This window comes from Lissotriton vulgaris, chromosome 5 (genome assembly GCF_964263255.1).
Source record: "Lissotriton vulgaris chromosome 5, aLisVul1.2, whole genome shotgun sequence".
Lineage (NCBI taxonomy): Eukaryota > Metazoa > Chordata > Amphibia > Caudata > Salamandridae > Lissotriton > Lissotriton vulgaris.
The window spans coordinates 1,566,444,776-1,566,467,757 of NC_141693.1; the positions used below are offsets into that span (position 1 = coordinate 1,566,444,776).

At 40.9% G+C, this 22,982-nt stretch overlaps 30 non-coding genes across 30 annotated transcripts; 20 read left to right on the plus strand and 10 right to left on the minus strand.

Moving 5' to 3' along the window:
* Window positions 1-404: 404 nt before the first annotated feature.
* TRNAT-UGU (transfer RNA threonine (anticodon UGU)) lies at window positions 405-476 on the plus strand. Its single transcript has one exon. It is a non-coding gene; the product is annotated as a tRNA-Thr (tRNA).
* Window positions 477-1,646: 1,170 nt separating this feature from the next.
* On the minus strand, window positions 1,647-1,741 carry TRNAI-UAU (transfer RNA isoleucine (anticodon UAU)). Its single transcript has 2 exons — window positions 1,704-1,741; window positions 1,647-1,682 (listed from the first exon to the last, which is right to left on the minus strand). It is a non-coding gene; the product is annotated as a tRNA-Ile (tRNA).
* Window positions 1,742-2,030: 289 nt separating this feature from the next.
* Window positions 2,031-2,112, plus strand: TRNAS-GCU (transfer RNA serine (anticodon GCU)). The gene has a single exon. It is a non-coding gene; the product is annotated as a tRNA-Ser (tRNA).
* Window positions 2,113-2,701: 589 nt separating this feature from the next.
* TRNAT-UGU (transfer RNA threonine (anticodon UGU)) lies at window positions 2,702-2,773 on the plus strand. Its single transcript has one exon. It is a non-coding gene; the product is annotated as a tRNA-Thr (tRNA).
* Window positions 2,774-3,943: 1,170 nt separating this feature from the next.
* TRNAI-UAU (transfer RNA isoleucine (anticodon UAU)) lies at window positions 3,944-4,038 on the minus strand. Its single transcript has 2 exons — window positions 4,001-4,038; window positions 3,944-3,979 (listed from the first exon to the last, which is right to left on the minus strand). It is a non-coding gene; the product is annotated as a tRNA-Ile (tRNA).
* Window positions 4,039-4,327: 289 nt separating this feature from the next.
* Window positions 4,328-4,409, plus strand: TRNAS-GCU (transfer RNA serine (anticodon GCU)). The gene has a single exon. It is a non-coding gene; the product is annotated as a tRNA-Ser (tRNA).
* Window positions 4,410-4,998: 589 nt separating this feature from the next.
* Window positions 4,999-5,070, plus strand: TRNAT-UGU (transfer RNA threonine (anticodon UGU)). The gene has a single exon. It is a non-coding gene; the product is annotated as a tRNA-Thr (tRNA).
* A 1,170-nt stretch (window positions 5,071-6,240) lies between these two features.
* Window positions 6,241-6,335, minus strand: TRNAI-UAU (transfer RNA isoleucine (anticodon UAU)). Its single transcript has 2 exons — window positions 6,298-6,335; window positions 6,241-6,276 (listed from the first exon to the last, which is right to left on the minus strand). It is a non-coding gene; the product is annotated as a tRNA-Ile (tRNA).
* A 289-nt stretch (window positions 6,336-6,624) lies between these two features.
* TRNAS-GCU (transfer RNA serine (anticodon GCU)) lies at window positions 6,625-6,706 on the plus strand. The gene has a single exon. It is a non-coding gene; the product is annotated as a tRNA-Ser (tRNA).
* A 589-nt stretch (window positions 6,707-7,295) lies between these two features.
* TRNAT-UGU (transfer RNA threonine (anticodon UGU)) lies at window positions 7,296-7,367 on the plus strand. Its single transcript has one exon. It is a non-coding gene; the product is annotated as a tRNA-Thr (tRNA).
* Window positions 7,368-8,526: 1,159 nt separating this feature from the next.
* TRNAI-UAU (transfer RNA isoleucine (anticodon UAU)) lies at window positions 8,527-8,621 on the minus strand. Its single transcript has 2 exons — window positions 8,584-8,621; window positions 8,527-8,562 (listed from the first exon to the last, which is right to left on the minus strand). It is a non-coding gene; the product is annotated as a tRNA-Ile (tRNA).
* Window positions 8,622-8,910: 289 nt separating this feature from the next.
* TRNAS-GCU (transfer RNA serine (anticodon GCU)) lies at window positions 8,911-8,992 on the plus strand. Its single transcript has one exon. It is a non-coding gene; the product is annotated as a tRNA-Ser (tRNA).
* Window positions 8,993-9,580: 588 nt separating this feature from the next.
* TRNAT-UGU (transfer RNA threonine (anticodon UGU)) lies at window positions 9,581-9,652 on the plus strand. Its single transcript has one exon. It is a non-coding gene; the product is annotated as a tRNA-Thr (tRNA).
* A 1,170-nt stretch (window positions 9,653-10,822) lies between these two features.
* Window positions 10,823-10,917, minus strand: TRNAI-UAU (transfer RNA isoleucine (anticodon UAU)). The gene is made up of 2 exons: window positions 10,880-10,917; window positions 10,823-10,858 (listed from the first exon to the last, which is right to left on the minus strand). It is a non-coding gene; the product is annotated as a tRNA-Ile (tRNA).
* Window positions 10,918-11,206: 289 nt separating this feature from the next.
* Window positions 11,207-11,288, plus strand: TRNAS-GCU (transfer RNA serine (anticodon GCU)). Its single transcript has one exon. It is a non-coding gene; the product is annotated as a tRNA-Ser (tRNA).
* A 590-nt stretch (window positions 11,289-11,878) lies between these two features.
* Window positions 11,879-11,950, plus strand: TRNAT-UGU (transfer RNA threonine (anticodon UGU)). Its single transcript has one exon. It is a non-coding gene; the product is annotated as a tRNA-Thr (tRNA).
* A 1,170-nt stretch (window positions 11,951-13,120) lies between these two features.
* On the minus strand, window positions 13,121-13,215 carry TRNAI-UAU (transfer RNA isoleucine (anticodon UAU)). Its single transcript has 2 exons — window positions 13,178-13,215; window positions 13,121-13,156 (listed from the first exon to the last, which is right to left on the minus strand). It is a non-coding gene; the product is annotated as a tRNA-Ile (tRNA).
* Window positions 13,216-13,504: 289 nt separating this feature from the next.
* TRNAS-GCU (transfer RNA serine (anticodon GCU)) lies at window positions 13,505-13,586 on the plus strand. The gene has a single exon. It is a non-coding gene; the product is annotated as a tRNA-Ser (tRNA).
* A 589-nt stretch (window positions 13,587-14,175) lies between these two features.
* TRNAT-UGU (transfer RNA threonine (anticodon UGU)) lies at window positions 14,176-14,247 on the plus strand. Its single transcript has one exon. It is a non-coding gene; the product is annotated as a tRNA-Thr (tRNA).
* Window positions 14,248-15,406: 1,159 nt separating this feature from the next.
* TRNAI-UAU (transfer RNA isoleucine (anticodon UAU)) lies at window positions 15,407-15,501 on the minus strand. The gene is made up of 2 exons: window positions 15,464-15,501; window positions 15,407-15,442 (listed from the first exon to the last, which is right to left on the minus strand). It is a non-coding gene; the product is annotated as a tRNA-Ile (tRNA).
* Window positions 15,502-15,790: 289 nt separating this feature from the next.
* Window positions 15,791-15,872, plus strand: TRNAS-GCU (transfer RNA serine (anticodon GCU)). The gene has a single exon. It is a non-coding gene; the product is annotated as a tRNA-Ser (tRNA).
* A 589-nt stretch (window positions 15,873-16,461) lies between these two features.
* On the plus strand, window positions 16,462-16,533 carry TRNAT-UGU (transfer RNA threonine (anticodon UGU)). The gene has a single exon. It is a non-coding gene; the product is annotated as a tRNA-Thr (tRNA).
* A 1,170-nt stretch (window positions 16,534-17,703) lies between these two features.
* TRNAI-UAU (transfer RNA isoleucine (anticodon UAU)) lies at window positions 17,704-17,798 on the minus strand. The gene is made up of 2 exons: window positions 17,761-17,798; window positions 17,704-17,739 (listed from the first exon to the last, which is right to left on the minus strand). It is a non-coding gene; the product is annotated as a tRNA-Ile (tRNA).
* A 289-nt stretch (window positions 17,799-18,087) lies between these two features.
* Window positions 18,088-18,169, plus strand: TRNAS-GCU (transfer RNA serine (anticodon GCU)). The gene has a single exon. It is a non-coding gene; the product is annotated as a tRNA-Ser (tRNA).
* Window positions 18,170-18,758: 589 nt separating this feature from the next.
* On the plus strand, window positions 18,759-18,830 carry TRNAT-UGU (transfer RNA threonine (anticodon UGU)). The gene has a single exon. It is a non-coding gene; the product is annotated as a tRNA-Thr (tRNA).
* Window positions 18,831-19,989: 1,159 nt separating this feature from the next.
* Window positions 19,990-20,084, minus strand: TRNAI-UAU (transfer RNA isoleucine (anticodon UAU)). The gene is made up of 2 exons: window positions 20,047-20,084; window positions 19,990-20,025 (listed from the first exon to the last, which is right to left on the minus strand). It is a non-coding gene; the product is annotated as a tRNA-Ile (tRNA).
* Window positions 20,085-20,373: 289 nt separating this feature from the next.
* On the plus strand, window positions 20,374-20,455 carry TRNAS-GCU (transfer RNA serine (anticodon GCU)). The gene has a single exon. It is a non-coding gene; the product is annotated as a tRNA-Ser (tRNA).
* A 588-nt stretch (window positions 20,456-21,043) lies between these two features.
* Window positions 21,044-21,115, plus strand: TRNAT-UGU (transfer RNA threonine (anticodon UGU)). The gene has a single exon. It is a non-coding gene; the product is annotated as a tRNA-Thr (tRNA).
* Window positions 21,116-22,285: 1,170 nt separating this feature from the next.
* Window positions 22,286-22,380, minus strand: TRNAI-UAU (transfer RNA isoleucine (anticodon UAU)). The gene is made up of 2 exons: window positions 22,343-22,380; window positions 22,286-22,321 (listed from the first exon to the last, which is right to left on the minus strand). It is a non-coding gene; the product is annotated as a tRNA-Ile (tRNA).
* Window positions 22,381-22,669: 289 nt separating this feature from the next.
* Window positions 22,670-22,751, plus strand: TRNAS-GCU (transfer RNA serine (anticodon GCU)). The gene has a single exon. It is a non-coding gene; the product is annotated as a tRNA-Ser (tRNA).
* Window positions 22,752-22,982: the final 231 nt, after the last annotated feature.

The window sequence follows — 22,982 nt, forward strand, 5'->3', positions numbered from 1 at the left end:
TGCCTATTCCTCACTCCTGGCCTTCCAACCAGTTTGGATAGATAGACTGATAAGAAAGCATTTCTTACTCCTAAAGTTTCAGCCGTCTCAAGTGTATGCGTGTTTACATTTGTCTGCCCCACAGAGACAGATCACTTCTAATAAGTGAGTTCTCTATCTGTCACTGATTGCGGACATACTCAGTAGAGCTTTCAGTATGGTCATAAATGTGAATACTCTTATGTTCTCAAATCAAAATGGAGTTTTTCCTACTTTCAAGAAAAGTGTCTTAAGCATGCTCTTCGATTTGTGCACACATGTAGACATTCAAATGCAACTGCATTTCCATACAGAGTCTCAAAATCATAGATATCTTCATACCGCAGTAAGAATACATGTTGCGATTTACAAACTGCAGGCAGACCGGCCTTGTAGCTCAGTGGCAGAGCACTGGTCTTGTAAACCAGGGGTCATGAGTTCAAGCCTCATCAGGGCCTTTTTATATGTGTGTTTCTGTATGTTGTTTTCAAGTCATTCTTTCTAGGAGTCACACCTTGTCTTAAGTTTGCTTATTGACAAGCTTCCCTTTCCTGCTTTCATCTTATCAAGAAGACTTCATGAAAACCATTGAACCATAAACTATTGCCTCACCCCTTCCGATCGCCTGACGAACGCCTGACAAACGCCATTCTCACCCCGCCGGGCAAGCCCTGCCGGGCAAAGCCAAATAAGCCATGCATATTTAAAGTTCCTTTGAAAGGCAGAGCGAGGACTAGGACTTCTGTTCCGACTGAGTCTGCATCCACAGAAAGGATGAAATAAGGCTCTAGAAATTTCACCAAGGAGATATGAACTTCATCCCCTTTAAAATACTTTTTCTCCCAGATACCCCGGCTCTTAGTCAAATGAGGTTAATCTTCAAAACCCCACCCCCACTAACCATAAATATTCACCTCTCCTGCTGTCCATTCAATTGATACAAGGTATCTTGTACATGGAGAGAATGTGAGAAAAAGCAGAATTGCTTCATAGATTTGGTGACCTTGGATGGGTGGGCTGGATAAAGAAGTGAACTTGGTTTCCGGAAAGGGAGTATCATGATGGGAATGAGGAAAAGAGAACATGGACCACATTCACAGGTTAGAGAAATACATGTAATAGGTTGAATGGTTTTGAAAAGCTAGCTTTGAGCAGGAATTGTTTTTTAAAATTGCAAAGAACTAAAAAAGTCAATGTGGGATTGGAGGCACAATCTGAGCAGAAAGCACCATAAGCTGCTATGGTGCAACTCTTATGTTGACTAGAAACTTTAATATGATGATGCTCTTCTTTTGATATTTCTTTGAGTTACATTTTATTGTATGTAGCTGACACAGTACTGTTTGCAGCTCCTCAGTTTATGGTTATCCTGTGACAACAATGTATTCATCATATTTATTATTCTACAAAAGTATTTTTAAATGCACTGATGTGGTGTTTGCATGCTATGCAAGATGGTACATCATTGAATGTTTATAAGGAGCATCGCATAGGATATGTGATATTTGGCACCTGGAGGAGTCGGACACGCAGATCCTGAAAAGAAGTTAAGACTCTCTAGCAAGAGCCGTCTTTATTCTGAGTCTAATCTTTACTTTTAGTGAAATGGTTTATGAAAACCAATCAACTGCTCCAGGTGAGGCTCGAACTCACAACCTCGGCATGGCTCAGTGCAAGTACTGCTGTATAAGTACCGCGCGCTAACCGATTGCGCCACTGGAGCTTACTGTTTTAATTTCTTCCCATTTGAGCCATCTAGTGCTAACCAAGTAGATACTGCACTGCTCCATTATTCACTGTGCAAGATCGACTCACATGCTAGCATGTTATCATGACTATTAAAAATACAGTCCAAATGGAATAGATTTGATAATTCTGCTATATCGTGTGCTCTGTCTATTGAACACCCCATACATTTGCCATTCTGACACAGTCTAGGATAAACTTATGCTTATTTTTAATTAGCACATAGTTAGAATTTCACCAAAAATGAAATATAAGCCCCTAAGGCAGACGAGGTGGCCGAGTGGTTGAGGCGATGGACTGCTAATCCATTGTTCTCTGCACGCGTGGGTTCGAATCCCACCTTCGTCGGAAAGCCATCAGACACTCTTTTGAAGGTGAGCATGTCTCGTAGTACAATTACACTCTCTTTCAAGACACTGCCATAATCCACTAGAAGGGCCCAACTGACTATTCCATTATGGCATTTATGTCAAATAAAGGGAAGTATTTTGTGCTTAATTGAAATTAGATCTTTCATGAAGTGTCCAGAGGATTGCCTATTCCTCACTCCTGGCCTTCCAACCAGTTTGGATAGATAGACTGATAAGAAAGCATTTCTTACTCCTAAAGTTTCAGCCGTCTCAAGTGTATGCGTGTTTACATTTGTCTGCCCCACAGAGACAGATCACTTCTAATAAGTGAGTTCTCTATCTGTCACTGATTGCGGACATACTCAGTAGAGCTTTCAGTATGGTCATAAATGTGAATACTCTTATGTTCTCAAATCAAAATGGAGTTTTTCCTACTTTCAAGAAAAGTGTCTTAAGCATGCTCTTCGATTTGTGCACACATGTAGACATTCAAATGCAACTGCATTTCCATACAGAGTCTCAAAATCATAGATATCTTCATACCGCAGTAAGAATACATGTTGCGATTTACAAACTGCAGGCAGACCGGCCTTGTAGCTCAGTGGCAGAGCACTGGTCTTGTAAACCAGGGGTCATGAGTTCAAGCCTCATCAGGGCCTTTTTATATGTGTGTTTCTGTATGTTGTTTTCAAGCCATTCTTTCTAGGAGTCACACCTTGTCTTAAGTTTGCTTATTGACAAGCTTCCCTTTCCTGCTTTCATCTTATCAAGAAGACTTCATGAAAACCATTGAACCATAAACTATTGCCTCACCCCTTCCGATCGCCTGACGAACGCCTGACAAACGCCATTCTCACCCCGCCGGGCAAGCCCTGCCGGGCAAAGCCAAATAAGCCATGCATATTTAAAGTTCCTTTGAAAGGCAGAGCGAGGACTAGGACTTCTGTTCCGACTGAGTCTGCATCCACAGAAAGGATGAAATAAGGCTCTAGAAATTTCACCAAGGAGATATGAACTTCATCCCCCTTAAAATACTTTTTCTCCCAGATACCCCGGCTCTTAGTCAAATGAGGTTAATCTTCAAAACCCCACCCCCACTAACCATAAATATTCACCTCTCCTGCTGTCCATTCAATTGATACAAGGTATCTTGTACATGGAGAGAATGTGAGAAAAAGCAGAATTGCTTCATAGATTTGGTGACCTTGGATGGGTGGGCTGGATAAAGAAGTGAACTTGGTTTCCGGAAAGGGAGTATCATGATGGGAATGAGGAAAAGAGAACATGGACCACATTCACAGGTTAGAGAAATAAATGTAATAGGTTGAATGGTTTTGAAAAGCTAGCTTTCAGCAGGAATTGTTTTTTAAAATTGCAAAGAACTAAAAAAGTCAATGTGGGATTGGAGGCACAATCTGAGCAGAAAGCACCATAAGCTGCTATGGTGCAACTCTTATGTTGACTAGAAACTTTAATATGATGATGCTCTTCTTTTGATATTTCTTTGAGTTAAATTTTATTGTATGTAGCTGACACAGTACTATTTGCAGCTCCTCAGTGTATGGTTATCCCGTGACAACAATGTATTCATCATATTTATTATTCTACAAAAGTATTTTTAAATGCACTGATGTGGTGTTTGCATGCTATGCAAGATGGTACATCATTGAATGTTTATAAGGAGCATCGCATAGGATATGTGATATTTGGCACCTGGAGGAGTCGGACACGCAGATCCTGAAAAGAAGTTAAGACTCTCTAGCAAGAGCCGTCTTTATTCTGAGTCTAATCTTTACTTTTAGTGAAATGGTTTACGAAAACCAATCAACTGCTCCAGGTGAGGCTCGAACTCACAACCTCGGCATGGCTCAGTGCAAGTACTGCTGTATAAGTACCGCGCGTTAACCGATTGCGCCACTGGAGCTTACTGTTTTCATTTCTCCCCATTTGAGCCATCTAGTGCTAACCAAGTAGATACTGCACTGCTCCATTATTCACTGTGCAAGATCGACTCACATGCTAGCATGTTATCATGACTATTAAAAATACAGTCCAAATGGAATAGATTTGATAATTCTGCTATATCGTGTGCTCTGTCTATTGAACACCCCATACATTTGCCATTCTGACACAGTCTAGGATAAACTTATGCTTATTTTTAATTAGCACATAGTTAGAATTTCACCAAAAATGAAATATAAGCCCCTAAGCCAGACGAGGTGGCCGAGTGGTTGAGGCGATGGACTGCTAATCCATTGTGCTCTGCACGCGTGGGTTCGAATCCCACCTTCGTCGGAAAGCCATCAGACACTCTTTTGAAGGTGAGCATGTCTCGTAGTACAATTACACTCTCTTTCAAGACACTGCCATAATCCACTAGAAGGGCCCAACTGACTATTCCATTATGGCATTTATGTCAAATAAAGGGAAGTATTTTGTGCTTAATTGAAATTAGATCTTTCATGAAGTGTCCAGAGGATTGCCTATTCCTCACTCCTGGCCTTCCAACCAGTTTGGATAGATAGACTGATAAGAAAGCATTTCTTACTCCTAAAGTTTCAGCCGTCTCAAGTGTATGCGTGTTTACATTTGTCTGCCCCACAGAGACAGATCACTTCTAATAAGTGAGTTCTCTATCTGTCACTGATTGCGGACATACTCAGTAGAGCTTTCAGTATGGTCATAAATGTGAATACTCTTATGTTCTCAAATCAAAATGGAGTTTTTCCTACTTTCAAGAAAAGTGTCTTAAGCATGCTCTTCGATTTGTGCACACATGTAGACATTCAAATGCAACTGCATTTCCATACAGAGTCTCAAAATCATAGATATCTTCATACCGCAGTAAGAATACATGTTGCGATTTACAAACTGCAGGCAGACCGGCCTTGTAGCTCAGTGGCAGAGCACTGGTCTTGTAAACCAGGGGTCATGAGTTCAAGCCTCATCAGGGCCTTTTTATATGTGTGTTTCTGTATGTTGTTTTCAAGTCATTCTTTCTAGGAGTCACACCTTGTCTTAAGTTTGCTTATTGACAAGCTTCCCTTTCCTGCTTTCATCTTATCAAGAAGACTTCATGAAAACCATTGAACCATAAACTATTGCCTCACCCCTTCCGATCGCCTGACGAACGCCTGACAAACGCCATTCTCACCCCGCCGGGCAAGCCCTGCCGGGCAAAGCCAAATAAGCCATGCATATTTAAAGTTCCTTTGAAAGGCAGAGCGAGGACTAGGACGTCTGTTCCGACTGAGTCTGCATCCACAGAAAGGATGAAATAAGGCTCTAGAAATTTCACCAAGGAGATATGAACTTCATCCCCCTTAAAATACTTTTTCTCCCAGATACCCCGGCTCTTAGTCAAATGAGGTTAATCTTCAAAACCCCACCCCCACTAACCATAAATATTCACCTCTCCTGCTGTCCATTCAATTGATACAAGGTATCTTGTACATGGAGAGAATGTGAGAAAAAGCAGAATTGCTTCATAGATTTGGTGACCTTGGATGGGTGGGCTGGATAAAGAAGTGAACTTGGTTTCCGGAAAGGGAGTATCATGATGGGAATGAGGAAAAGAGAACATGGACCACATTCACAGGTTAGAGAAATAAATGTAATAGGTTGAATGGTTTTGAAAAGCTAGCTTTCAGCAGGAATTGTTTTTTAAAATTGCAAAGAACTAAAAAAGTCAATGTGGGATTGGAGGCACAATCTGAGCAGAAAGCACCATAAGCTGCTATGGTGCAACTCTTATGTTGACTAGAAACTTTAATATGATGATGCTCTTCTTTTGATATTTCTTTGAGTTAAATTTTATTGTATGTAGCTGACACAGTACTATTTGCAGCTCCTCAGTGTATGGTTATCCCGTGACAACAATGTATTCATCATATTTATTATTCTACAAAAGTATTTTTAAATGCACTGATGTGGTGTTTGCATGCTATGCAAGATGGTACATCCTTGAATGTTTATAAGGAGCATCGCATAGGATATGTGATATTTGGCACCTGGAGGAGTCGGACACGCAGATCCTGAAAAGAAGTTAAGACTCTCTAGCAAGAGCCGTCTTTTTTCTATGTCTAATCTTTACTTTTAGTGAAATGGTTTACGAAAACCAATCAACTGCTCCAGGTGAGGCTCGAACTCACAACCTCGGCATGGCTCAGTGCAAGTACTGCTGTATAAGTACCGCGCGTTAACCGATTGCGCCACTGGAGCTTACTGTTTTCATTTCTCCCCATTTGAGCCATCTAGTGCTAACCAAGTAGATACTGCACTGCTCCATTATTCACTGTGCAAGATCGACTCACATGCTAGCATGTTATCATGACTATTAAAAATACAGTCCAAATGGAATAGATTTGATAATTCTGCTATATCGTGTGCTCTGTCTATTGAACACCCCATACATTTGCCATTCTGACACAGTCTAGGATAAACTTATGCTTATTTTTAATTAGCACATAGTTAGAATTTCACCAAAAATGAAATATATGCCCCTAAGGCAGACGAGGTGGCCGAGTGGTTGAGGCGATGGACTGCTAATCCATTGTGCTCTGCATGTGTGGGTTCGAATCCCACCTTCGTCGGAAAGCCATCAGACACTCTTTTGAAGGTGAGCATGTCTCGTAGTACAATTACACTCTCTTTCAAGACACTGCCATAATCCACTAGAAGGGCCCAACTGACTATTCCATTATGGCATTTATGTCAAATAAAGGGAAGTATTTTGTGCTTAATTGAAATTAGATCTTTCATGAAGTGTCCAGAGGATTGCCTATTCCTCACTCCTGGCCTTCCAACCAGTTTGGATAGATAGACTGATAAGAAAGCATTTCTTACTCCTAAAGTTTCAGCCGTCTCAAGTGTATGCGTGTTTACATTTGTCTGCCCCACAGAGACAGATCACTTCTAATAAGTGAGTTCTCTATCTGTCACTGATTTCGGACATACTCTGTAGAGCTTTCAGTATGGTCATAAATGTGAATACTCTTATGTTCTCAAATCAAAATGGAGTTTTTCCTACTTTCAAGAAAAGTGTCTTAAGCATGCTCTTCGATTTGTGCACACATGTAGACATTCAAATGCAACTGCATTTCCATACAGAGTCTCAAAATCATAGATATCTTCATACCGCAGTAAGAATACATGTTGCGATTTACAAACTGCAGGCAGACCGGCCTTGTAGCTCAGTGGCAGAGCACTGGTCTTGTAAACCAGGGGTCATGAGTTCAAGCCTCATCAGGGCCTTTTTATATGTGTGTTTCTGTATGTTGTTTTCAAGTCATTCTTTCTAGGAGTCACACCTTGTCTTAAGTTTGCTTATTGACAAGCTTCCCTTTCCTGCTTTAATCTTATCAAGAAGACTTCATGAAAACCATTGAACCATAAACTATTGTCTCACCCCTTCCGATCGCCTGACGAACGCCATTCTCACCCCGCCGGGCAAGCCCTGCCGGGCAAAGCCAAATAAGCCATGCATATTTAAAGTTCCTTTGAAAGGCAGAGCGAGGACTAGGACGTCTGTTCCGACTGAGTCTGCATCCACAGAAAGGATGAAATAAGGCTCTAGAAATTTCACCAAGGAGATATGAACTTCATCCCCCTTAAAATACTTTTTCTCCCAGATACCCCGGCTCTTAGTCAAATGAGGTTAATCTTCAAAACCCCACCCCCACTAACCATAAATATTCACCTCTCCTGCTGTCCATTCAATTGATACAAGGTATCTTGTACATGGAGAGAATGTGAGAAAAAGCAGAATTGCTTCATAGATTTGGTGACCTTGGATGGGTGGGCTGGATAAAGAAGTGAACTTGGTTTCCGGAAAGGGAGTATCATGATGGGAATGAGGAAAAGAGAACATGGACCACATTCACAGGTTAGAGAAATAAATGTAATAGGTTGAATGGTTTTGAAAAGCTAGCTTTGAGCAGGAATTGTTTTTTAAAATTGCAAAGAACTAAAAAAGTCAATGTGGGATTGGAGGCATAATCTGAGCAGAAAGCACCATAAGCTGCTATGGTGCAACTCTTATGTTGACTAGAAACTTTAATATGATGATGCTCTTCTTTTGATATTTCTTTGAGTTAAATTTTATTGTATGTAGCTGACACAGTACTGTTTGCAGCTCCTCAGTTTATGGTTATCCCGTGACAACAATGTATTCATCATATTTATTATTCTACAAAAGTATTTTTAAATGCACTGATGTGGTGTTTGCATGCTATGCAAGATGGTACATCATTGAATGTTTATAAGGAGCATCGCATAGGATATGTGATATTTGGCACCTGGAGGAGTCGGACACGCAGATCCTGAAAAGAACTTAAGACTCTCTAGCAACAGCCGTCTTTATTCTGAGTCTAATCTTTACTTTTAGTGAAATGGTTTATGAAAACCAATCAACTGCTCCAGGTGAGGCTCGAACTCACAACCTCGGCATGGCTCAGTGCAAGTACTGCTGTATAAGTACCGCGCGCTAACCGATTGCGCCACTGGAGCTTACTGCTTTCATTTCTTCCCATTTGAGCCATCTAGTGCTAACCAAGTAGATACTGCACTGCTCCATTATTCACTGTGCAAGATCGACTCACATGCTAGCATGTTATCATGACTATTAAAAATACAGTCCAAATGGAATAGATTTGATAATTCTGCTATATTGTGTGCTCTGTCTATTGAACACCCCATACATTTGCCATTCTGACACAGTCTAGGATAAACTTATGCTTATTTTTAATTAGCACAAAGTTAGAATTTCACCAAAAATGAAATATAGGCCCCTAAGGCAGACGAGGTGGCCGAGTGGTTAAGGCGATGGACTGCTAATCCATTGTGCTCTGCACGCGTGGGTTCGAATCCCACCTTCGTCGGAAAGCCATCAGACACTCTTTTGAAGGTGAGCATGTCTCGTAGTACAATTACACTCTCTTTCAAGACACTGCCATAATCCACTAGAAGGGCCCACTGACTATTCCATTATGGCATTTATGTCAAATAAAGGGAAGTATTTTGTGCTTAATTGAAATTAGATCTTTCATGAAGTGTCCAGAGGATTGCCTATTCCTCACTCCTGGCCTTCCAACCAGTTTGGATAGATAGACTGATAAGAAAGCATTTCTTACTCCTAAAGTTTCAGCCGTCTCAAGTGTATGCGTGTTTACATTTGTCTGCCCCACAGAGACAGATCACTTCTAATAAGTGAGTTCTCTATCTGTCACTGATTGCGGACATACTCAGTAGAGCTTTCAGTATGGTCATAAATGTGAATACTCTTATGTTCTCAAATCAAAATGGAGTTTTTCCTACTTTCAAGAAAAGTGTCTTAAGCATGCTCTTCGATTTGTGCACACATGTAGACATTCAAATGCAACTGCATTTCCATACAGAGTCTCAAAATCATAGATATCTTCATACCGCAGTAAGAATACATGTTGCGATTTACAAACTGCAGGCAGACCGGCCTTGTAGCTCAGTGGCAGAGCACTGGTCTTGTAAACCAGGGGTCATGAGTTCAAGCCTCATCAGGGCCTTTTTATATGTGTGTTTCTGTATGTTGTTTTCAAGTCATTCTTTCTAGGAGTCACACCTTGTCTTAAGTTTGCTTATTGACAAGCTTCCCTTTCCTGCTTTCATCTTATCAAGAAGACTTCATGAAAACCATTGAACCATAAACTATTGCCTCACCCCTTCCGATCGCCTGACGAACGCCTGACAAACGCCATTCTCACCCCGCCGGGCAAGCCCTGCCGGGCAAAGCCAAATAAGCCATGCATATTTAAAGTTCCTTTGAAAGGCAGAGCGAGGACTAGGACTTCTGTTCCGACTGAGTCTGCATCCACAGAAAGGATGAAATAAGGCTCTAGAAATTTCACCAAGGAGATATGAACTTCATCCCCCTTAAAATACTTTTTCTCCCAGATACCCCGGCTCTTAGTCAAATGAGGTTAATCTTCAAAACCCCACCCCCACTAACCATAAATATTCACCTCTCCTGCTGTCCATTCAATTGATACAAGGTATCTTGTACATGGAGAGAATGTGAGAAAAAGCAGAATTGCTTCATAGATTTGGTGACCTTGGATGGGTGGGCTGGATAAAGAAGTGAACTTGGTTTCCGGAAAGGGAGTATCATGATGGGAATGAGGAAAAGAGAACATGGACCACATTCACAGGTTAGAGAAATACATGTAATAGGTTGAATGGTTTTGAAAAGCTAGCTTTGAGCAGGAATTGTTTTTTAAAATTGCAAAGAACTAAAAAAGTCAATGTGGGATTGGAGGCACAATCTGAGCAGAAAGCACCATAAGCTGCTATGGTGCAACTCTTATGTTGACTAGAAACTTTAATATGATGATGCTCTTCTTTTGATATTTCTTTGAGTTACATTTTATTGTATGTAGCTGACACAGTACTGTTTGCAGCTCCTCAGTTTATGGTTATCCTGTGACAACAATGTATTCATCATATTTATTATTCTACAAAAGTATTTTTAAATGCACTGATGTGGTGTTTGCATGCTATGCAAGATGGTACATCATTGAATGTTTATAAGGAGCATCGCATAGGATATGTGATATTTGGCACCTGGAGGAGTCGGACACGCAGATCCTGAAAAGAAGTTAAGACTCTCTAGCAAGAGCCGTCTTTATTCTGAGTCTAATCTTTACTTTTAGTGAAATGGTTTATGAAAACCAATCAACTGCTCCAGGTGAGGCTCGAACTCACAACCTCGGCATGGCTCAGTGCAAGTACTGCTGTATAAGTACCGCGCGCTAACCGATTGCGCCACTGGAGCTTACTGTTTTAATTTCTTCCCATTTGAGCCATCTAGTGCTAACCAAGTAGATACTGCACTGCTCCATTATTCACTGTGCAAGATCGACTCACATGCTAGCATGTTATCATGACTATTAAAAATACAGTCCAAATGGAATAGATTTGATAATTCTGCTATATCGTGTGCTCTGTCTATTGAACACCCCATACATTTGCCATTCTGACACAGTCTAGGATAAACTTATGCTTATTTTTAATTAGCACATAGTTAGAATTTCACCAAAAATGAAATATAAGCCCCTAAGGCAGACGAGGTGGCCGAGTGGTTGAGGCGATGGACTGCTAATCCATTGTTCTCTGCACGCGTGGGTTCGAATCCCACCTTCGTCGGAAAGCCATCAGACACTCTTTTGAAGGTGAGCATGTCTCGTAGTACAATTACACTCTCTTTCAAGACACTGCCATAATCCACTAGAAGGGCCCAACTGACTATTCCATTATGGCATTTATGTCAAATAAAGGGAAGTATTTTGTGCTTAATTGAAATTAGATCTTTCATGAAGTGTCCAGAGGATTGCCTATTCCTCACTCCTGGCCTTTCAAACCAGTTTGGATAGATAGACTGATAAGAAAGCATTTCTTACTCCTAAAGTTTCAGCCGTCTCAAGTGTATGCGTGTTTACATTTGTCTGCCCCACAGAGACAGATCACTTCTAATAAGTGAGTTCTCTATCTGTCACTGATTGCGGACATACTCAGTAGAGCTTTCAGTATGGTCATAAATGTGAATACTCTTATGTTCTCAAATCAAAATGGAGTTTTTCCTACTTTCAAGAAAAGTGTCTTAAGCATGCTCTTCGATTTGTGCACACATGTAGACATTCAAATGCAACTGCATTTCCATACAGAGTCTCAAAATCATAGATATCTTCATACCGCAGTAAGAATACATGTTGCGATTTACAAACTGCAGGCAGACCGGCCTTGTAGCTCAGTGGCAGAGCACTGGTCTTGTAAACCAGGGGTCATGAGTTCAAGCCTCATCAGGGCCTTTTTATATGTGTGTTTCTGTATGTTGTTTTCAAGTCATTCTTTCTAGGAGTCACACCTTGTCTTAAGTTTGCTTATTGACAAGCTTCCCTTTCCTGCTTTCATCTTATCAAGAAGACTTCATGAAAACCATTGAACCATAAACTATTGCCTCACCCCTTCCGATCGCCTGACGAACGCCTGACAAACGCCATTCTCACCCCGCCGGGCAAGCCCTGCCGGGCAAAGCCAAATAAGCCATGCATATTTAAAGTTCCTTTGAAAGGCAGAGCGAGGACTAGGACTTCTGTTCCGACTGAGTCTGCATCCACAGAAAGGATGAAATAAGGCTCTAGAAATTTCACCAAGGAGATATGAACTTCATCCCCCTTAAAATACTTTTTCTCCCAGATACCCCGGCTCTTAGTCAAATGAGGTTAATCTTCAAAACCCCACCCCCACTAACCATAAATATTCACCTCTCCTGCTGTCCATTCAATTGATACAAGGTATCTTGTACATGGAGAGAATGTGAGAAAAAGCAGAATTGCTTCATAGATTTGGTGACCTTGGATGGGTGGGCTGGATAAAGAAGTGAACTTGGTTTCCGGAAAGGGAGTATCATGATGGGAATGAGGAAAAGAGAACATGGACCACATTCACAGGTTAGAGAAATAAATGTAATAGGTTGAATGGTTTTGAAAAGCTAGCTTTCAGCAGGAATTGTTTTTTAAAATTGCAAAGAACTAAAAAAGTCAATGTGGGATTGGAGGCACAATCTGAGCAGAAAGCACCATAAGCTGCTATGGTGCAACTCTTATGTTGACTAGAAACTTTAATATGATGATGCTCTTCTTTTGATATTTCTTTGAGTTAAATTTTATTGTATGTAGCTGACACAGTACTATTTGCAGCTCCTCAGTGTATGGTTATCCCGTGACAACAATGTATTCATCATATTTATTATTCTACAAAAGTATTTTTAAATGCACTGATGTGGTGTTTGCATGCTATGCAAGATGGTACATCATTGAATGTTTATAAGGAGCATCGCATAGGATATGTGATATTTGGCACCTGGAGGAGTCGGACACGCAGATCCTGAAAAGAAGTTAAGACTCTCTAGCAAGAGCCGTCTTTATTCTGAGTCTAATCTTTACTTTTAGTGAAATGGTTTACGAAAACCAATCAACTGCTCCAGGTGAGGCTCGAACTCACAACCTCGGCATGGCTCAGTGCAAGTACTGCTGTATAAGTACCGCGCGTTAACCGATTGCGCCACTGGAGCTTACTGTTTTCATTTCTCCCCATTTGAGCCATCTAGTGCTAACCAAGTAGATACTGCACTGCTCCATTATTCACTGTGCAAGATCGACTCACATGCTAGCATGTTATCATGACTATTAAAAATACAGTCCAAATGGAATAGATTTGATAATTCTGCTATATCGTGTGCTCTGTCTATTGAACACCCCATACATTTGCCATTCTGACACAGTCTAGGATAAACTTATGCTTATTTTTAATTAGCACATAGTTAGAATTTCACCAAAAATGAAATATATGCCCCTAAGGCAGACGAGGTGGCCGAGTGGTTGAGGCGATGGACTGCTAATCCATTGTGCTCTGCACGTGTGGGTTCGAATCCCACCTTCGTCGGAAAGCCATCAGACACTCTTTTGAAGGTGAGCATGTCTCGTAGTACAATTACACTCTCTTTCAGGACACTGCCATAATCCACTAGAAGGGCCCAACTGACTATTCCATTATGGCATTTATGTCAAATAAAGGGAAGTATTTTGTGCTTAATTGAAATTAGATCTTTCATGAAGTGTCCAGAGGATTGCCTATTCCTCACTCCTGGCCTTCCAACCAGTTTGGATAGATAGACTGATAAGAAAGCATTTCTTACTCCTAAAGTTTCAGCCGTCTCAAGTGTATGCGTGTTTACATTTGTCTGCCCCACAGAGACAGATCACTTCTAATAAGTGAGTTCTCTATCTGTCACTGATTTCGGACATACTCTGTAGAGCTTTCAGTATGGTCATAAATGTGAATACTCTTATGTTCTCAGATCAAAATGGAGTTTTTCCTACTTTCAAGAAAAGTGTCTTAAGCATGCTCTTCGATTTGTGCACACATGTAGACATTCAAATGCAACTGCATTTCCATACAGAGTCTCAAAATCATAGATATCTTCATACCGCAGTAAGAATACATGTTGCGATTTACAAACTGCAGGCAGACCGGCCTTGTAGCTCAGTGGCAGAGCACTGGTCTTGTAAACCAGGGGTCATGAGTTCAAGCCTCATCAGGGCCTTTTTATATGTGTGTTTCTGTATGTTGTTTTCAAGTCATTCTTTCTAGGAGTCACACCTTGTCTTAAGTTTGCTTATTGACAAGCTTCCCTTTCCTGCTTTAATCTTATCAAGAAGACTTCATGAAAACCATTGAACCATAAACTATTGTCTCACCCCTTCCGATCGCCTGACGAACGCCATTCTCACCCCGCCGGGCAAGCCCTGCCGGGCAAAGCCAAATAAGCCATGCATATTTAAAGTTCCTTTGAAAGGCAGAGCGAGGACTAGGACGTCTGTTCCGACTGAGTCTGCATCCACAGAAAGGATGAAATAAGGCTCTAGAAATTTCACCAAGGAGATATGAACTTCATCCCCCTTAAAATACTTTTTCTCCCAGATACCCCGGCTCTTAGTCAAATGAGGTTAATCTTCAAAACCCCACCCCCACTAACCATAAATATTCACCTCTCCTGCTGTCCATTCAATTGATACAAGGTATCTTGTACATGGAGAGAATGTGAGAAAAAGCAGAATTGCTTCATAGATTTGGTGACCTTGGATGGGTGGGCTGGATAAAGAAGTGAACTTGGTTTCCGGAAAGGGAGTATCATGATGGGAATGAGGAAAAGAGAACATGGACCACATTCACAGGTTAGAGAAATAAATGTAATAGGTTGAATGGTTTTGAAAAGCTAGCTTTGAGCAGGAATTGTTTTTTAAAATTGCAAAGAACTAAAAAAGTCAATGTGGGATTGGAGGCATAATCTGAGCAGAAAGCACCATAAGCTGCTATGGTGCAACTCTTATGTTGACTAGAAACTTTAATATGATGATGCTCTTCTTTTGATATTTCTTTGAGTTAAATTTTATTGTATGTAGCTGACACAGTACTGTTTGCAGCTCCTCAGTTTATGGTTATCCCGTGACAACAATGTATTCATCATATTTATTATTCTACAAAAGTATTTTTAAATGCACTGATGTGGTGTTTGCATGCTATGCAAGATGGTACATCATTGAATGTTTATAAGGAGCATCGCATAGGATATGTGATATTTGGCACCTGGAGGAGTCGGACACGCAGATCCTGAAAAGAAGTTAAGACTCTCTAGCAAGAGCCGTCTTTATTCTGAGTCTAATCTTTACTTTTAGTGAAATGATTTATGAAAACCAGTCAGCTGCTCCAGGTGAGGCTCGAACTCACAACCTCGGCATGGCTCAGTGCAAGTACTGCTGTATAAGTACCGCGCGCTAACCGATTGCGCCACTGGAGCTTACTGCTTTCATTTCTTCCCATTTGAGCCATCTAGTGCTAACCAAGTAGATACTGCACTGCTCCATTATTCACTGTGCAAGATCGACTCACATGCTAGCATGTTATCATGACTATTAAAAATACAGTCCAAATGGAATAGATTTGATAATTCTGCTATATTGTGTGCTCTGTCTATTGAACACCCCATACATTTGCCATTCTGACACAGTCTAGGATAAACTTATGCTTATTTTTAATTAGCACATAGTTAGAATTTCACCAAAAATGAAATATAGGCCCCTAAGGCAGACGAGGTGGCCGAGTGGTTAAGGCGATGGACTGCTAATCCATTGTGCTCTGCACGCGTGGGTTCGAATCCCACCTTCGTCGGAAAGCCATCAGACACTCTTTTGAAGGTGAGCATGTCTCGTAGTACAATTACACTCTCTTTCAAGACACTGCCATAATCCACTAGAAGGGCCCAACTGACTATTCCATTATGGCATTTATGTCAAATAAAGGGAAGTATTTTGTGCTTAATTGAAATTAGATCTTTCATGAAGTGTCCAGAGGATTGCCTATTCCTCACTCCTGGCCTTCCAACCAGTTTGGATAGATAGACTGATAAGAAAGCATTTCTTACTCCTAAAGTTTCAGCCGTCTCAAGTGTATGCGTGTTTACATTTGTCTGCCCCACAGAGACAGATCACTTCTAATAAGTGAGTTCTCTATCTGTCACTGATTGCGGACATACTCAGTAGAGCTTTCAGTATGGTCATAAATGTGAATACTCTTATGTTCTCAAATCAAAATGGAGTTTTTCCTACTTTCAAGAAAAGTGTCTTAAGCATGCTCTTCGATTTGTGCACACATGTAGACATTCAAATGCAACTGCATTTCCATACAGAGTCTCAAAATCATAGATATCTTCATACCGCAGTAAGAATACATGTTGCGATTTACAAACTGCAGGCAGACCGGCCTTGTAGCTCAGTGGCAGAGCACTGGTCTTGTAAACCAGGGGTCATGAGTTCAAGCCTCATCAGGGCCTTTTTATATGTGTGTTTCTGTATGTTGTTTTCAAGTCATTCTTTCTAGGAGTCACACCTTGTCTTAAGTTTGCTTATTGACAAGCTTCCCTTTCCTGCTTTCATCTTATCAAGAAGACTTCATGAAAACCATTGAACCATAAACTATTGCCTCACCCCTTCCGATCGCCTGACGAACGCCTGACAAACGCCATTCTCACCCCGCCGGGCAAGCCCTGCCGGGCAAAGCCAAATAAGCCATGCATATTTAAAGTTCCTTTGAAAGGCAGAGCGAGGACTAGGACGTCTGTTCCGACTGAGTCTGCATCCACAGAAAGGATGAAATAAGGCTCTAGAAATTTCACCAAGGAGATATGAACTTCATCCCCCTTAAAATACTTTTTCTCCCAGATACCCCGGCTCTTAGTCAAATGAGGTTAATCTTCAAAACCCCACCCCCACTAACCATAAATATTCACCTCTCCTGCTGTCCATTCAATTGATACAAGGTATCTTGTACATGGAGAGAATGTGAGAAAAAGCAGAATTGCTTCATAGATTTGGTGACCTTGGATGGGTGGGCTGGATAAAGAAGTGAACTTGGTTTCCGGAAAGGGAGTATCATGATGGGAATGAGGAAAAGAGAACATGGACCACATTCACAGGTTAGAGAAATAAATGTAATAGGTTGAATGGTTTTGAAAAGCTAGCTTTCAGCAGGAATTGTTTTTTAAAATTGCAAAGAACTAAAAAAGTCAATGTGGGATTGGAGGCACAATCTGAGCAGAAAGCACCATAAGCTGCTATGGTGCAACTCTTATGTTGACTAGAAACTTTAATATGATGATGCTCTTCTTTTGATATTTCTTTGAGTTAAATTTTATTGTATGTAGCTGACACAGTACTATTTGCAGCTCCTCAGTGTATGGTTATCCCGTGACAACAATGTATTCATCATATTTATTATTCTACAAAAGTATTTTTAAATGCACTGATGTGGTGTTTGCATGCTATGCAAGATGGTACATCATTGAATGTTTATAAGGAGCATCGCATAGGATATGTGATATTTGGCACCTGGAGGAGTCGGACACGCAGATCCTGAAAAGAAGTTAAGACTCTCTAGCAAGAGCCGTCTTTTTTCTATGTCTAATCTTTACTTTTAGTGAAATGGTTTACGAAAACCAATCAACTGCTCCAGGTGAGGCTCGAACTCACAACCTCGGCATGGCTCAGTGCAAGTACTGCTGTATAAGTACCGCGCGTTAACCGATTGCGCCACTGGAGCTTACTGTTTTCATTTCTCCCCATTTGAGCCATCTAGTGCTAACCAAGTAGATACTGCACTGCTCCATTATTCACTGTGCAAGATCGACTCACATGCTAGCATGTTATCATGACTATTAAAAATACAGTCCAAATGGAATAGATTTGATAATTCTGCTATATCGTGTGCTCTGTCTATTGAACACCCCATACATTTGCCATTCTGACACAGTCTAGGATAAACTTATGCTTATTTTTAATTAGCACATAGTTAGAATTTCACCAAAAATGAAATATATGCCCCTAAGGCAGACGAGGTGGCCGAGTGGTTGAGGCGATGGACTGCTAATCCATTGTGCTCTGCATGTGTGGGTTCGAATCCCACCTTCGTCGGAAAGCCATCAGACACTCTTTTGAAGGTGAGCATGTCTCGTAGTACAATTACACTCTCTTTCAAGACACTGCCATAATCCACTAGAAGGGCCCAACTGACTATTCCATTATGGCATTTATGTCAAATAAAGGGAAGTATTTTGTGCTTAATTGAAATTAGATCTTTCATGAAGTGTCCAGAGGATTGCCTATTCCTCACTCCTGGCCTTCCAACCAGTTTGGATAGATAGACTGATAAGAAAGCATTTCTTACTCCTAAAGTTTCAGCCGTCTCAAGTGTATGCGTGTTTACATTTGTCTGCCCCACAGAGACAGATCACTTCTAATAAGTGAGTTCTCTATCTGTCACTGATTTCGGACATACTCTGTAGAGCTTTCAGTATGGTCATAAATGTGAATACTCTTATGTTCTCAAATCAAAATGGAGTTTTTCCTACTTTCAAGAAAAGTGTCTTAAGCATGCTCTTCGATTTGTGCACACATGTAGACATTCAAATGCAACTGCATTTCCATACAGAGTCTCAAAATCATAGATATCTTCATACCGCAGTAAGAATACATGTTGCGATTTACAAACTGCAGGCAGACCGGCCTTGTAGCTCAGTGGCAGAGCACTGGTCTTGTAAACCAGGGGTCATGAGTTCAAGCCTCATCAGGGCCTTTTTATATGTGTGTTTCTGTATGTTGTTTTCAAGTCATTCTTTCTAGGAGTCACACCTTGTCTTAAGTTTGCTTATTGACAAGCTTCCCTTTCCTGCTTTAATCTTATCAAGAAGACTTCATGAAAACCATTGAACCATAAACTATTGTCTCACCCCTTCCGATCGCCTGACGAACGCCATTCTCACCCCGCCGGGCAAGCCCTGCCGGGCAAAGCCAAATAAGCCATGCATATTTAAAGTTCCTTTGAAAGGCAGAGCGAGGACTAGGACGTCTGTTCCGACTGAGTCTGCATCCACAGAAAGGATGAAATAAGGCTCTAGAAATTTCACCAAGGAGATATGAACTTCATCCCCCTTAAAATACTTTTTCTCCCAGATACCCCGGCTCTTAGTCAAATGAGGTTAATCTTCAAAACCCCACCCCCACTAACCATAAATATTCACCTCTCCTGCTGTCCATTCAATTGATACAAGGTATCTTGTACATGGAGAGAATGTGAGAAAAAGCAGAATTGCTTCATAGATTTGGTGACCTTGGATGGGTGGGCTGGATAAAGAAGTGAACTTGGTTTCCGGAAAGGGAGTATCATGATGGGAATGAGGAAAAGAGAACATGGACCACATTCACAGGTTAGAGAAATAAATGTAATAGGTTGAATGGTTTTGAAAAGCTAGCTTTGAGCAGGAATTGTTTTTTAAAATTGCAAAGAACTAAAAAAGTCAATGTGGGATTGGAGGCATAATCTGAGCAGAAAGCACCATAAGCTGCTATGGTGCAACTCTTATGTTGACTAGAAACTTTAATATGATGATGCTCTTCTTTTGATATTTCTTTGAGTTAAATTTTATTGTATGTAGCTGACACAGTACTGTTTGCAGCTCCTCAGTTTATGGTTATCCCGTGACAACAATGTATTCATCATATTTATTATTCTACAAAAGTATTTTTAAATGCACTGATGTGGTGTTTGCATGCTATGCAAGATGGTACATCATTGAATGTTTATAAGGAGCATCGCATAGGATATGTGATATTTGGCACCTGGAGGAGTCGGACACGCAGATCCTGAAAAGAACTTAAGACTCTCTAGCAACAGCCGTCTTTATTCTGAGTCTAATCTTTACTTTTAGTGAAATGGTTTATGAAAACCAATCAACTGCTCCAGGTGAGGCTCGAACTCACAACCTCGGCATGGCTCAGTGCAAGTACTGCTGTATAAGTACCGCGCGCTAACCGATTGCGCCACTGGAGCTTACTGCTTTCATTTCTTCCCATTTGAGCCATCTAGTGCTAACCAAGTAGATACTGCACTGCTCCATTATTCACTGTGCAAGATCGACTCACATGCTAGCATGTTATCATGACTATTAAAAATACAGTCCAAATGGAATAGATTTGATAATTCTGCTATATTGTGTGCTCTGTCTATTGAACACCCCATACATTTGCCATTCTGACACAGTCTAGGATAAACTTATGCTTATTTTTAATTAGCACATAGTTAGAATTTCACCAAAAATGAAATATAGGCCCCTAAGGCAGACGAGGTGGCCGAGTGGTTAAGGCGATGGACTGCTAATCCATTGTGCTCTGCACGCGTGGGTTCGAATCCCACCTTCGTCGGAAAGCCATCAGACACTCTTTTGAAGGTGAGCATGTCTCGTAGTACAATTACACTCTCTTTCAAGACACTGCCATAATCCACTAGAAGGGCCCACTGACTATTCCATTATGGCATTTATGTCAAATAAAGGGAAGTATTTTGTGCTTAATTGAAATTAGATCTTTCATGAAGTGTCCAGAGGATTGCCTATTCCTCACTCCTGGCCTTCCAACCAGTTTGGATAGATAGACTGATAAGAAAGCATTTCTTACTCCTAAAGTTTCAGCCGTCTCAAGTGTATGCGTGTTTACATTTGTCTGCCCCACAGAGACAGATCACTTCTAATAAGTGAGTTCTCTATCTGTCACTGATTGCGGACATACTCAGTAGAGCTTTCAGTATGGTCATAAATGTGAATACTCTTATGTTCTCAAATCAAAATGGAGTTTTTCCTACTTTCAAGAAAAGTGTCTTAAGCATGCTCTTCGATTTGTGCACACATGTAGACATTCAAATGCAACTGCATTTCCATACAGAGTCTCAAAATCATAGATATCTTCATACCGCAGTAAGAATACATGTTGCGATTTACAAACTGCAGGCAGACCGGCCTTGTAGCTCAGTGGCAGAGCACTGGTCTTGTAAACCAGGGGTCATGAGTTCAAGCCTCATCAGGGCCTTTTTATATGTGTGTTTCTGTATGTTGTTTTCAAGTCATTCTTTCTAGGAGTCACACCTTGTCTTAAGTTTGCTTATTGACAAGCTTCCCTTTCCTGCTTTCATCTTATCAAGAAGACTTCATGAAAACCATTGAACCATAAACTATTGCCTCACCCCTTCCGATCGCCTGACGAACGCCTGACAAACGCCATTCTCACCCCGCCGGGCAAGCCCTGCCGGGCAAAGCCAAATAAGCCATGCATATTTAAAGTTCCTTTGAAAGGCAGAGCGAGGACTAGGACTTCTGTTCCGACTGAGTCTGCATCCACAGAAAGGATGAAATAAGGCTCTAGAAATTTCACCAAGGAGATATGAACTTCATCCCCTTTAAAATACTTTTTCTCCCAGATACCCCGGCTCTTAGTCAAATGAGGTTAATCTTCAAAACCCCACCCCCACTAACCATAAATATTCACCTCTCCTGCTGTCCATTCAATTGATACAAGGTATCTTGTACATGGAGAGAATGTGAGAAAAAGCAGAATTGCTTCATAGATTTGGTGACCTTGGATGGGTGGGCTGGATAAAGAAGTGAACTTGGTTTCCGGAAAGGGAGTATCATGATGGGAATGAGGAAAAGAGAACATGGACCACATTCACAGGTTAGAGAAATACATGTAATAGGTTGAATGGTTTTGAAAAGCTAGCTTTGAGCAGGAATTGTTTTTTAAAATTGCAAAGAACTAAAAAAGTCAATGTGGGATTGGAGGCACAATCTGAGCAGAAAGCACCATAAGCTGCTATGGTGCAACTCTTATGTTGACTAGAAACTTTAATATGATGATGCTCTTCTTTTGATATTTCTTTGAGTTACATTTTATTGTATGTAGCTGACACAGTACTGTTTGCAGCTCCTCAGTTTATGGTTATCCTGTGACAACAATGTATTCATCATATTTATTATTCTACAAAAGTATTTTTAAATGCACTGATGTGGTGTTTGCATGCTATGCAAGATGGTACATCATTGAATGTTTATAAGGAGCATCGCATAGGATATGTGATATTTGGCACCTGGAGGAGTCGGACACGCAGATCCTGAAAAGAAGTTAAGACTCTCTAGCAAGAGCCGTCTTTATTCTGAGTCTAATCTTTACTTTTAGTGAAATGGTTTATGAAAACCAATCAACTGCTCCAGGTGAGGCTCGAACTCACAACCTCGGCATGGCTCAGTGCAAGTACTGCTGTATAAGTACCGCGCGCTAACCGATTGCGCCACTGGAGCTTACTGTTTTAATTTCTTCCCATTTGAGCCATCTAGTGCTAACCAAGTAGATACTGCACTGCTCCATTATTCACTGTGCAAGATCGACTCACATGCTAGCATGTTATCATGACTATTAAAAATACAGTCCAAATGGAATAGATTTGATAATTCTGCTATATCGTGTGCTCTGTCTATTGAACACCCCATACATTTGCCATTCTGACACAGTCTAGGATAAACTTATGCTTATTTTTAATTAGCACATAGTTAGAATTTCACCAAAAATGAAATATAAGCCCCTAAGGCAGACGAGGTGGCCGAGTGGTTGAGGCGATGGACTGCTAATCCATTGTTCTCTGCACGCGTGGGTTCGAATCCCACCTTCGTCGGAAAGCCATCAGACACTCTTTTGAAGGTGAGCATGTCTCGTAGTACAATTACACTCTCTTTCAAGACACTGCCATAATCCACTAGAAGGGCCCAACTGACTATTCCATTATGGCATTTATGTCAAATAAAGGGAAGTATTTTGTGCTTAATTGAAATTAGATCTTTCATGAAGTGTCCAGAGGATTGCCTATTCATCACTCCTGGCCTTCCAACCAGTTTGGATAGATAGA